Source organism: Chelonia mydas, chromosome 4 (assembly GCF_015237465.2).
Source record: "Chelonia mydas isolate rCheMyd1 chromosome 4, rCheMyd1.pri.v2, whole genome shotgun sequence".
NCBI classification, from domain to species: domain Eukaryota; kingdom Metazoa; phylum Chordata; order Testudines; family Cheloniidae; genus Chelonia; species Chelonia mydas.
In genome coordinates, this window is record NC_057852.1 from 13,814,720 (window position 1) to 13,827,449 (window position 12,730).

General features: G+C 42.5%; 1 long non-coding RNA gene across 1 annotated transcript; it reads left to right on the forward strand.

Moving 5' to 3' along the window:
- Positions 1-303: 303 nt before the first annotated feature.
- On the forward strand, positions 304-5,536 carry LOC122465651. Its single transcript, XR_006290644.1, has 3 exons — positions 304-637; positions 3,022-3,083; positions 5,232-5,536. It is a non-coding gene; the product is annotated as an uncharacterized LOC122465651 (long non-coding RNA).
- The last annotated feature ends 7,194 nt before the right edge of the window (positions 5,537-12,730 follow it).

Sequence of the window (12,730 nt, forward strand, 5' to 3'; positions counted from 1 at the left end):
GAACTGAATTCAATGGAGCTAGGCTGATTTTTACCAGTTGAAGTTCAAGTCCATCGTTATTAATAGGTCCTCTCTTTTCCTTCAAACACAAAACTTCAGTGAAAGCGGATGTGGAAAGGGCAAAGAAAGATAAGTGGGATAAAGCTAAATAAGAGGAAACATTTACTTCAATAGATCATTTCCATTCAATCCTCTTGTAAACCCAAATCCAATGCACTAACCCCACACTGCAGAGTCTACCATTCACGTTAAGCCCAGGAATCACTGCTGTATAGAATGTGCTGTTAACATGTATGTAGCAAGGAGGTGCGGCCTCCCGCACTGTCAGAAGGGGATAGACCCGAGATTGCCCCCAGGTGGGCAGAACCAGGCCACCTGTGGCCACTTTGCCGGAAGCAGAGGGGCAGGACAGGAAGCTGGACTATAAAAGGCCAGCCTCCTAGCTCAGTAGAGAGAGAGAGCTGCCAGAGCAGCAGGATATCTCTTCCTTGCTGCTGGGGCCCTGAGCTGAAGGAGACGACTGACCGACCAGAGGAGTTACCTGAATTGCCGGAGACCAGCAACACTGATGAACTGCCATTGGCTGTTTACCCCGGGGAGACAGAAGACCACCCCAGATTGCCTCAAACTGGGGCGGGTAGGAAGGAGCCCAGGAACGCCAAATAGGGTTTGGCCGTGGAGTTATTGTGAACAGGCCAGCCGCAGCTGTCACTCCCAGTTGGGAGCTAATTCCTCACCCTGAACTGCTGGGCTGTATCGCACAGACTCTGCCTAAGCTATAAACTGAACTGCCCTGATTGAGGGATGGGGGCGGAGAGACTAATTAAGGCCTGGGCTGATTGACGGCCAGGCCTGCTCACTGCCCTGATTGAGGGACTTGGCAGAAGGACTAACTGCTAATTGGACTAATCACCAGGAGGGCTCACTAGCTGTGAGCTGCACTCTGCTTGAGAAGCAGTGAAGAGGCCCGGCCTCCCGCCCTGTCAGAAGGGGACAGACACGCGCCCCTCCTTACAGTGTAGGATAAATATGAAATTAAAGAATGTTAGTTTAAGTTTGGCTAAGAAGACTTGTGTTGTAAAGAAAGGCCCTGACTAGCAAGTAGAAGGATGGCCTTATAACTCATGATTTTTAAGGCCAGAAGAAATGATGTAGGTGTGATGCTGTGTATAAGAAAGGTGACGATTTATATCAGTTACCACTATTACTAGGACCCTGTCAAATTCACTGTGCCATTTTGATCAATTTCACAGCCAGAGGGTTTTAAAACTAGTCAATTTCACATTTTCAGATCTTTACATCTGAAATTTCATGGTATTGTAACTGCGGGTCCCAACCCAAAAGGTACCTGGAGGTGGGTCTGACTTCTGCCTCCTCCCCCTCCCAGCAGCCCTGCAGGGGAAGGACAAATCCTCCCCCTCCCCAGCCCAGCAGGGACTTGCAGCTAGGAGCCCTCCTCCCCCTCCCCAGCCCAGCAGGGACTTGCAGCTAGGAGCCCTCCTCCCCCAAGATAGGGTGCTTCCAGCAGCAGTGGGAGGTCAGATTTCATGGGGAAGGGCTTATTTCATGGTCGGTGACACATTTTTCACAGCTGTGAAATTGATAGGACCCTACCGATTACACAATTTCCATAAGTCTTGTTCAAAGTATGTCATGTAAGGTATCAATGGAAAAGTTATGACTTGCCAAGTAGGATTATCCTGTTTAGATGCACATATCATCTGTATATCTGAAGTTATGAATACTAGCTACATACTTGTATCTTAAACATGTGTTGTATTCCTGGGTGACACCCGCCCCCCATAGATTTACATCAGGGCTAGACACCTATGTGTTAACCTATTAAGGACACTCCACTCTCACAATGGGCTACTGAAGAAACTCATCTCACCCAGGAGGTCTTCCTGTGGATGCCTCAGACAGTAAGAAGCCAATGGCCACCCCAGTGATCCAGCAAACCATGTAAGATCATGTGATCTTGGACTCCATCATGGGCCAGGAACTTCCCTTACACAGGGTCTGTGGGGTTTGTTTCGGACAGTAAGTTTCCATGCACATGGCAAAGGATATACAAGACCCCTAAGACTCCTCCATTTTGCCTCTTTTCAGTCCAAACGATTAGAGCAGGAGATTTAGAACTGTAGACTGAGGACCTTCCAATCTTTTGGAAGTTACCAGAGACAGACTTTTGCAAGCCAGCAGTCTATTCCATCACCACTAGAAACCTAATACGTGATCTATTAACAAAAGTTACAAATGGTTATTAATAAATCTTTAGTTAGTTTACCAAGGATTGGCTAACAGCATTATATTTGGGTAAGATCTGAGATTCGGATTGACCTGGAGATAAAAGTGTCTGATCCTTTGGGATTAGTAGGAACCTCACATATGGTTAAATGGGTTTTCAATAACCTCCCTGTGTAAGACTTGGTTGTCTGGATGGGAGCCAAGGGCTGGAATGCCAAAAAGAGGACTGTTTGGCTTCTGGTTAACCAGTGTAGTACTGCAGAAGCTCTTGTGTTAGAGGCTTGGTGAATCAAATTATAGAATAAAACACCAATCTGGGGGATTGTCTCCCTATTTCTTGCAGTCTGCCCTGAGTCTGGCACACTCAGTGTGGTCCATCCAAGGCACCCAGGCAAGGTCTCTGGTTCAGAGAATAACTAATGAGATAAGGGGAAGTATCTAAAAAGAAGGACTCTGACGCATTGGGATGACTGCAGATGGCTTTAAATAAAACAGGAATCTGTTTTAAAAGGAGCCAAAATAACCCTTCCCTCCCTGCATACCAGTTATCTTAAAAGTAATGCCTATGTGAACCCAGGTACAAAGGAAGAACTGTTGGTCAGCAAGAAGAAGGGGAGAAAATGCCCTGGGAAGAAAGGAGATTGTAAATCTTACCTGGGTTAAGACTGGAACTAACCCTCTCAAATTGGTTTTTAGCTATAGTCAGTAATTAGCAATGACATTTATTTGTTAAAGGGTAAAAACTGTGTCATTAATGTGAGGATTCTTTGTCAGACCCTACCTGATCATGCGGAACCTGCCAGGATGAGATGGTTTTCCCTAGGTCTGGTCTATTTGTAAGTATATTGATCATCTGCTTATGAACACTTTATGTGTTGGGTGTAGTGACTGCATGGGTTTAGGCTGTTATTTTATGCAGGTGCTCTAAACATGTCTATTTGACCTTTGGTTAAATTAGTGTCTGGTGGACTCCCACATGAATAACTTCTAACATTATTAATAAATTCCAGTGTAAGGGTTCTATACAAACATCAATTTTTTTACATCTATAAAGAGAAATAGCATGAAATGGAAACATTCAAATCCATCAGAGCTAGCCACCAAATTATGATCCTTAGCTGTCTCAACCAAAGCTGATGATTCAAGCTGTATCCAGCTACGCTAGTCTCAAATGAAAGCTGCAAACAGATCAGTGTCAAATACGTGCATATTCCCCAATAGAGTTTATCCTACAAAATAAAAAAGGAAGAGAATTAAGCTTTGAGGTCTAATACCTCAGTCTTAGACATTATCTGGGCTTTTCTCTCCTAGAAATACAAAAATATTCCTGTTTCTTGATACCACAAAATAATTGGTCTCTGTGCTAGTGAAATATTCTGAGGGTGCACCTTCTGTCATAAGAGATCATAAAGGTTCTATTATTGAATTATAGACACAGTTTCTCCAGCAATCACTGAAGCAGCCATTAGATAGATATATTCTTGTGATCATATGTTGCTCTTCATCCTCAGGCCAGTCTACTTTTATTAGTCTCAATAAAATAAAATAACCCTTCTCCAACAGAGGCAAACAATCTCACAAGCTCTAAAGTTTAAATATTTCCTGACTATATCCTGGGATTCTTCCCCCAAAACATCTGCCCTTGGAGAATCTCTTGAGTAAACAATTTAAGGAGTTCTCTAAAGTTTGGTTTCTTTGCATTTTTATTATCCTGTTGCTGCTACTGGCTTCAGTTCTAAGCACTGCACCTGGAGTTGGTGGCTTGAGAAATGCATCACACTTGGGCAGTCCTATAAAATTGATTCATCACCACAGTAAGGCTCTAGAATAGGTAAATCCAAACAAGTTTTTGCTTCCTTCCCCTTCCTTGCTGCTTTGCCCAAATTCTTAATCCCAGCAGCTGGAAAAGAGGTTGTCCTCAAATTGCCCCACAAGGGAGAGGGATCCTGGAGAAAGGGGGCTTCATGTTAGTTCTTGCCCTGTCCTGTGACTCTCCTCATTCCCTTTCAGACATATGGGATCGCCCCGGGGAGCCTTTCCTTCACTACAAACCCGTGCTCAATCTGTTCTTGAGCCACCTGCACAAGGGAGCTGTGACAGACTTGCCCAGTTCCCTCAATGCAATGTGCCAGCTGCTGGCGAGGACCTCTGGGGCTTGGAACCTGCAGAGCCGTTGTTTGGGGATGGGGCAGAGGCGGCAGGGCATAGGATTATGTAGATGAGATGCTGCCATGTTCTGTATCAGTGTAATTCGTTCCCTCTGTCCCACCGTTCCAGTAGGTTGTCTTTACAAGTCCATTCTGCTCCACAATAGAGTGACTGTGGAAGAGGACTCTGCCCCAGAGTGCCCTGTACAGGGCCTTTGTCTAAGGATTCTGGACGCAGCTCAGTGTTCCTGCCTCACTCACTCTCCCAGTTATCACTCCATTGCCTCTCCTTGGATCGCTCTGGATTTGTTTTCCCCTCTTGGTGGAGTTTCACCATGATCTGTTTAGCACAGGTGTCCTAGGATTCATGATAGAAAGCATGGTCAAGTGGTTAAAGCACTGGGACAGAAATCAGGAGACCTTGGTTATATTCCTTACTATTTCTGGCTTTGTGTGATCTTGGACAAGTTACTCCCCTTCAGGTGAGGATGTTGTCAGGCTTAATCCATTCATGTTTGTGAAGCACCAAAAGCACCTTGGATGAGCAGTGTTATACAAGTGCAAGGAATACCTACTATATTCATTCTATCTCATGAAGTTATTCTCTGCAGTCGTCATTATCCAGCCATTTGTTCTAATGCCAGGGGTCTCCTTGGAGCCTTCAGTGCAGCTCTCTGACGGGGCCAAAAATTCATGGAGCCTAGAGCCTTTAGAGATGTAGAAGCAGAAGTCCTGGTCTCCTAAACTAGACAGAACAGTACAGAGTACACACCCATAGCTTAGTATTGAAAGGGTGCATGTGCATTTTCAATTACTGATTTTATGTTTGTCTTTTAGGTACTGGATTGCCTTGGAAGATTGGCTCAAGAATTGAACTGAGTGAAAAGGCTCTCAATGAGAGTTGGACCAGGCCTTCTGTGAGCTAGACAGCCCAAGAGCTGCAGTCTGTGAGCAGCCAGCAGCCTGAATAAAAATTAAAAAAAAGCCTTTTGTTTACCACACCTGAGTCCTGTCTTTTCTGTGTAGCATGGAAACTACAAGAGTTTGATCTCCAAATGGAGTCCTTAGTCAATTTCTGAGGCAGAGTTGCGCTCTGGGAACTGGACACTGGTGTTTGGCAGAGATTCCTGGAAGAAGGGGTTACTGTGAATGCTGTTTGATGATCTCCTCATTTTAAGACTGGTGTACATGTGCAAATAAAAAAAGTTACATGCAGAATGTGTGTATACTCCACATCACTGATTGGTCCACTGGGAAACCGACCAGCAAGGCATGGAACATCAGCTGCCACCTGCCAGAGGAGGGGAAAAATGTCCGAAGAAGGGGCTACAAAATGCCAGATTCAGATTGGTCCCTGGAAGCACCATGGATCAACAAAATTCGAAGGTGGTGAGCAGCCACTTCCGTCACTCCTTTATTTAGCACATCTGAGCCAAACCTGAGGCTCAGGACCCAAAGGTTCACAGCTTTTGATGTTTTGGCTCTTGCCAAGCTTTATATGGAATATATACAGTGTTTCTGTGCAGATTTGGAAGAGGCGCCAAGGAAGTGACACCCAAAAAAGACTTTCGGATCTGTCAGGTGGTTTATAGTCCTCAGTCTAGAAAGTATTAGATACTTTTTAAAAAGCCTTTTCTACATTTTTTAGCCTGATTCCCCTCACACTGGTGTAAATCAGAAGTCAATGGAGAATAGTATTGTATAATATAAAACTGGTGAGAGTGGGAATAGCACTGAGTCCTCGGTCTTACAGTGAAGCATGATCTGGGAGCCATCTATGACTCCATCCTCTTTAGGCCTGGACATCATGGCTAGATCTCAGTTCTACTGCTTCTTCCTCCACAACATTTCCAAGATCCAGCCATACACACAGCTTTCCTACCCTGGGTCTCAGTTCCCTGGGGTGACACTCTGCTGGCTCTAAGAATTTTCATTTGAAGCCCTTACAGCTGGGCAGGCATATCCCAGTAACTAGTGCACAGCTCTTAGTGATGTCAACACTGCTTGGCTTCCCCAGAGGTATATACATTTGTTCAGTATTTCTTTCCTTTGGAGCAGGAGTATAAGTGTATTTATTAGAGCTTTAGTTAGGGACCCAGCGATGCATTTCCATATGCCCAGTTTAAAAAAAACAAAACGAAACAAAACAAACAATCCCAATCCTATGTTATAGCATAAGTTTAACATTTTGACCACTCACATGTGAGTCAGGAAAATTAGAAGAATGGGATTCACATTTTCCTTCTACAGTCTCTACCCCATTTTCACTCCTCCAGTGCTCAATTCCTTTCATGTTGACCCTACAGAAGAACTCCGAGTATAAACACAAGAGAACAAGATAATTCAGACAGAACTTGAGTGAGGTTATATACTGTCAATAGTCCTAATCTTGCATCAAGATTCACTAGTGCAACTCCCTGTATTCTGGAGAGATTCAGGAATCTGCGCTAGCGAACACATGACTTATGAGGAGAGGCTGAGGGAACTGGGATTGTTTAGTCTGCAGAAGAGAAGAATGAGGGGGGATTTGATAGCTGCTTTCAACTACCTGAAAGGGGGTTCCAAAGAGGATGGATCTAGACTGTTCTCATTCTGTCATCTGCCACCACTGAGGAGTAATGGTCTCAAGTTGCAGTGGGGGAGGTTTGGTTGGATATTAGGAAATAGTTTTTCACTAGGAGAATGGTGAAGCACTGGAATGCATTACCAAGGGAAGTGGTGGAATCTCCTTCCCAAGAGGTTTTTAGGGCCCGGCTTGACAAAGATGATTGGGATGATTTAGTTGGGGATTGGCCCTGCTTTGAGCAGGGGGTTGGACTAGATGACCTCCTGAGGTCCCTTCCAACCCTGATATTCTATGAATCCTGATGTAACAAGCGACACTTGCCACAACACTACATTACCATGTAGACAAGGGCACAATTACTCTCTAAATTAAGACCATATATTAGTCTGACTAAAATATCATTGAGGCCTTCCAATTTTGCATCCGAACTTTGCTTTCTGTATCTGTGATAAAGCTGAGCCTACTGCTGCCTTTTATGTTGCTTCTAAGTGAGTCACCTGCACACAAGAAGAACAATGATCTCAGCCATGAGCAATAGTTAGGACAGGCACAATATTACTTTTTTTAAGTTGGTCTTATTGCCAAGATTCCTATAGATTTCTTGTCCCCCCAACCCCATGCTCTCATTCCCCTTTCCTATTTTAACTCACCATAAAATCCACTCTCTTTTCCCTCTGTCTCTTCTTCTGAATGTCATCTCTATCCCCAATTCCTTCAGGGAGCAAATTAGGCACATCAGGGATACCACACTTGCCAGTTTGTTCTATTTCAGATTATTGGAACCTACTTCTTTGCATTCATTGTATCAATCAACATCTCAGGTAACAGGTTAATTGTAGCCGTATGTAACATTAATCTGCAGGAGGTGGATAATCTGAATCTACTAATACCAGCACAGCAGGTCTGTTCCGAGAACGAGATACAAAGCCGTTTCTCAGAAAACTCCCTCAGTGGGACTGCATTTTTATTTCAAACAGAACTACCACAAACTGAAAGGGTGAGTTATTATAAAGGTGTTTGATGAACTACAGAAGCAATCACAGCTAGCTTTAGACAACTTTTAGCCTATGTACTGCCCCTGATCCAAGTATGTCATGTCTGCAAATCTCTTCAGCATTGCCATCAACTGGGTAATGCGGCGTACAACAGAAGACATGCCAAGAGGCATTCACTGGACACTCTTCTCATCCCTTTAAGACCTGGACTTCGCAGATGTCGTCGCTCTCCTATCACATACCCAACACCATATACAAAAAACAAACAACTTGACTCAGCGCATTCAGCCAGCAAATTGGACTAAATCAACCGCAGTAAGACAGATCTCATGACCTTTAATATTGCCTCGCCATCACCAGTACAGATCGAGGATTATGTTCTCACCCATGTAGAAACATTCACATACTTGGGCAGCACCATCATCCAGGACGGTGGAACAAGCCAGGACATTCAGAACAAAAAAAAAAAAAATAAAAAAAATAAAGCCAGGAACACCTTAAGGAGCTTAAATACAGTCTGGAAATCATTAAAACAACACCAAAACCAAACTCAAGATTTATCAGAGCTGCGTATTTTCAACACTACTTTATAGTGCAGAATTCTGGGGAATGAGAAAGTATGACATGTCCAAACTGTCTTCATTCCATACAACCGGTTTCAGAAAAATCCTCCATATCTTTTGGCCCAGAACAATCGCAAACCAAGACCTATTGACACAGTGCAGCCAAGAGGATCTGAGAACCATCACTGCCAGGAGGCATTGGAGATGGACTGGTCATGTGCTTCGGCTGGAAACTGATTCCAAATCACCAGAGTAGCACTAAGAAGGACACCTGAAGGCAAGCGAAAATGAGGCTGCCCGAAAACAACATGGCAAAGAGCTGTGGAAGCCGAGCTGAAAAACCTGGAAGACTTGCCAGAAGCAGACAGGAGTGGAGGATCTTTGTCACTGCCCTAAACGCTGGAGGCATAATAGGAACATGATGATGATGACTGCCCCTGATCTATGCTCACCTTATGGCCTTTTTTATTATCCTGGCTTGAGATGCTGTACATACATGATCTGCCTTGTATTTTAAATTCAGTTTAATAACCCTGACTTTAAAAGTGTTAAAATTCTAATTTGAGCTTTTTGCTGTTTTGAGCTGGATTTTTTGAGGTTTTCCTGGTAACAGCCATAAACTTTTAACATTTATTAGGATCTTGCAAATGGTTCCATGGGAGCAAACTCTGAGCCCATGTGGAAGCCCCACTGATGCCTCTAGAGCTCTGCATGGACCCTGCATGGAGCAGCTTGCAGGATCAAGGCCTTAGTTTGGATTATATCTTTTTCTTTCAGTAACCCACCATTGCTCTGTATTCTGCAATCTCACTGGAGCTAATAATAGAAATGTAGGGCAGGAAGGGATAGGGTGACCAGACAGTAGGTATGAAAAATTGGGATGGGAGTGGGGAGTAATAGTCCCAAATATAAGGACTGTCCCTATAAAAATCAGGACATCTGGTCACCCTAGGAAGGAACCTAGAGAAGTCATCTAGTCCAGCCCCCACCCCCGAGACAGAGCCAGACCATCTCTCTCAGGTGTTCGTCCAACCTGTTCTTATAAAAATAAAATAATAATATCATCCTCCAGTGATGGAGATTCCACAGCCTCCTTTGGAAGACCCTTCCAGAGCTTAACTACCATTAGAGTTAGAAAGTTTTTCCTGATATCAAACCTAAATTGCCCTCACTGCAGATTAAGCCCATTACTTCTTGCCCTACCTTCAGTGGACACGGAGAACAATTCACCAACCTCTAGGATAGCCCTTAATGTATTTGAAGACTTGTCAGCCCCACCGCAGTCTTCCTTTCTCAAAACTAAACATGCCCAGTTTTTTTAAACCTTTCCTGATGGTTCAGAAAGCCTACCTTTTTATCATTTTTGTCGCTCTCCTCTGGACTCTCTCCAGTTTGTCCACATCTTTCTTAAAGTGCGGTGCCCAAAACTAGGCAATACTCCTCATCTGAGGCCTCACCAGCATTGAGTGGGACAATTACCTCCCATTACATACAGCGCTCCTGTTAATACACCCCAGAATATTAGCCATTTTCACAACTGCACCACATTGTTCACTCATGTTCAATTTGTGATCAACTATAACCCTCAGATCCTTTTATTCAGTACAACTGCCTAGCCAGAGATTCCCTATTTTGTATTTATGCGTTTGATTTTTCATTCCTAAGTGCAGTACTTTGAACTTATCTTTATTGAATTTCATCTTGATTTTACACCAGTTCAGCAATCTCCTTTTGAATTTTAAGTCTGTCCTTGAAAGTGCTTGCAACTCCTCCCAGCTTTGTGTCATCTGCAGATTTTAAGCACACTCTCCATTCCATTATCCAAATCATTAATGAAAATATTGATTAGCACTGGACCTAGGACAGACCCCAATGAGACTTCATAAGATATGTCTTTCCAGTGAAAGTGAACCATTGATAACTACTTTTTGAGTATGTTTTTTTTCAACCAATTTAATCTCTACCATATTTCCCTAGTTTGCTTATGAGAGGGTTATGTGGACCTGTGTCAGTCAAGATATATAATGTCTACAGCCTTCCATCCACAAGGCCAGTAACCCTGTCAAGAAGGAAATTAGGTCAAAGCGACATGATCAGTTCTTGACAAATCCACGTTGACTATTTATCACTAGGTGTGGCACAATTCAATTTTTTAAAATAATTGATGGATAATATCAATTTAAATGTTCACAGGTGGGGAAAATTATGGAGAGGTTAGACAATTATTTAATGACAGATGTTGATTTCAAAAAGTTAAAAAACTTAAAACAAATAGAAAAGGAGGACTTGTGGCACCTTAGAGACTAACAAATTTGAGCATAAGCTTATCCGATGAAGTGAGCTGTAGCTCACGAAAGTTTATGCTCAAATAAGCTTGTTAGTCTCTAAGGTGCCACAAGTACTCCTTTTCTTTTTGTGAATACAGACTAACACGGCTGCTACTTTAAAACAAATAGTCAACATGACATATCAAATTATACAAAGTAAATATCCTTAACTCAAACTCCAATAAGTACTCAAGCAGTATTTTTCTTATTTTACCTATCTGTAAATTTAGATCATCTAAGGAAATATTTTGTTGGTTTGTGTGTACAAGGTGCAATAGACATTTACCAATAAAAATTTACTCCTTACAAGCCTATTTATCACCCTATTATCCTTTAGATGCTTATATATTGATTGTCTGATAAAATGTTCCTTTCCAGGAATTGAAGTTAAGTTGACTCGTCTATAATTCACCGGTCCTCTTCCCCCTTTTAATAGACAGGTATTATGTCTGCCCTTCTCCAGTCCTCTGGGACCTCACCTGTCCTCCATAGAGTGCTTCAATTATTTTCAAGAAATCTCAGAACCATTAGAAACTAGTCCTTAAGTACCCTAAAGTGAATTTCTTCAGACATTGTTGACTTGAATACATCTAAATACAGTATTCTTTAATCTATTCTTTTCCTATTCTGGAATATGTTCCTTCCCCCCTTGTTGTTAATATTGTGTTAAGCACATTAAAAACCTCAGCCTTCTTGGTGTCATCCATTATTCGCTCTCCTTCCCTGGTAAGTAGTGGCCCTACACTTTCCTTAGACTTTTTCTTGCTCCTAATGTATCTATAGAACCTCTTCTGACTGCATTTTCTGTTGCTTGTTAGGCATAACCCAATTTGGGCCTTATCCTTTCTGATTTTGTCCCTACTTGCTTGCATTATTCCTCTATACTCATCTTTATTGGTCCACTCAACTGCTAATGTGTACCAATGTGTGTACCAGTAATAGGAGCCGATCAATGGCTGTCTATAGCCCTCAGCCCATGAAATACCAGAAATGCTAGGATGAACATTCTAGAGTTAATGTTACTTATTTCCTTTTATAAATTGGATATGGTCCATTAAATTACAATAGACTTTCCTCTTTAACCACAGGAATCCAACCAAACACAAAATTACATCTTACACAAAGATCTCAATAATGGTAAGTCAACTGAAGTCAAACTGAACTGACTTCCTGGAGAGAGATCTCATTTCATGTTACAACTCCGCCAGTCTTCCCACAGCCACAGACTGTTTCTTTAATGCCTGATTCATAAGCCTATAAAATTAGGTACCTATATAAAACTAAGCATGTGCACAACTGTTTTGAGGATTGGAGTGGTAATTTGTACAAAAGAAATTGTGATTTAAAGATAAAACTCACTGAAAATCTCTACCACCTACTATACTATCTATAACCAGTTATCAGGGCTGCCATTATATTTATATTTTAAAGGGCTGCCATGATAAAGAATGTTTGGGACAATACAAGGACATTTAATATGTTTGATTCTGTTCCAAAATGAAAGCAACAATTACTTGGATCATAAAAACAAACAGAATTCCTAGACCCATCCAGTATCACATCAAGCGGAAACAGGAAATTGAAGAGCCTGAGGTCTTGCTTTGGGATGGTTCCCTCCTCATCTTCCCATGAGATCCCTATGCCATTCAAACCCAAACCCCCTACACAAAATTATACAATTGAATATGTAAAAATAATGTGTGCCCTGGCTTGAGGGACAGATCCAGCCAGGCATTGAGTGCAAAGAGTGCTGAGTAGGTAGCTCCATGTGGGAGTCAGAAGGTCAGAATTCTTCCCCCAGTACGTGGCTCTGCAGCTGCTATTTAGGCTAGAAGGCTGCATTAGCTTCACAACCATTATAGGATACTCTGGATGTACCCCCACC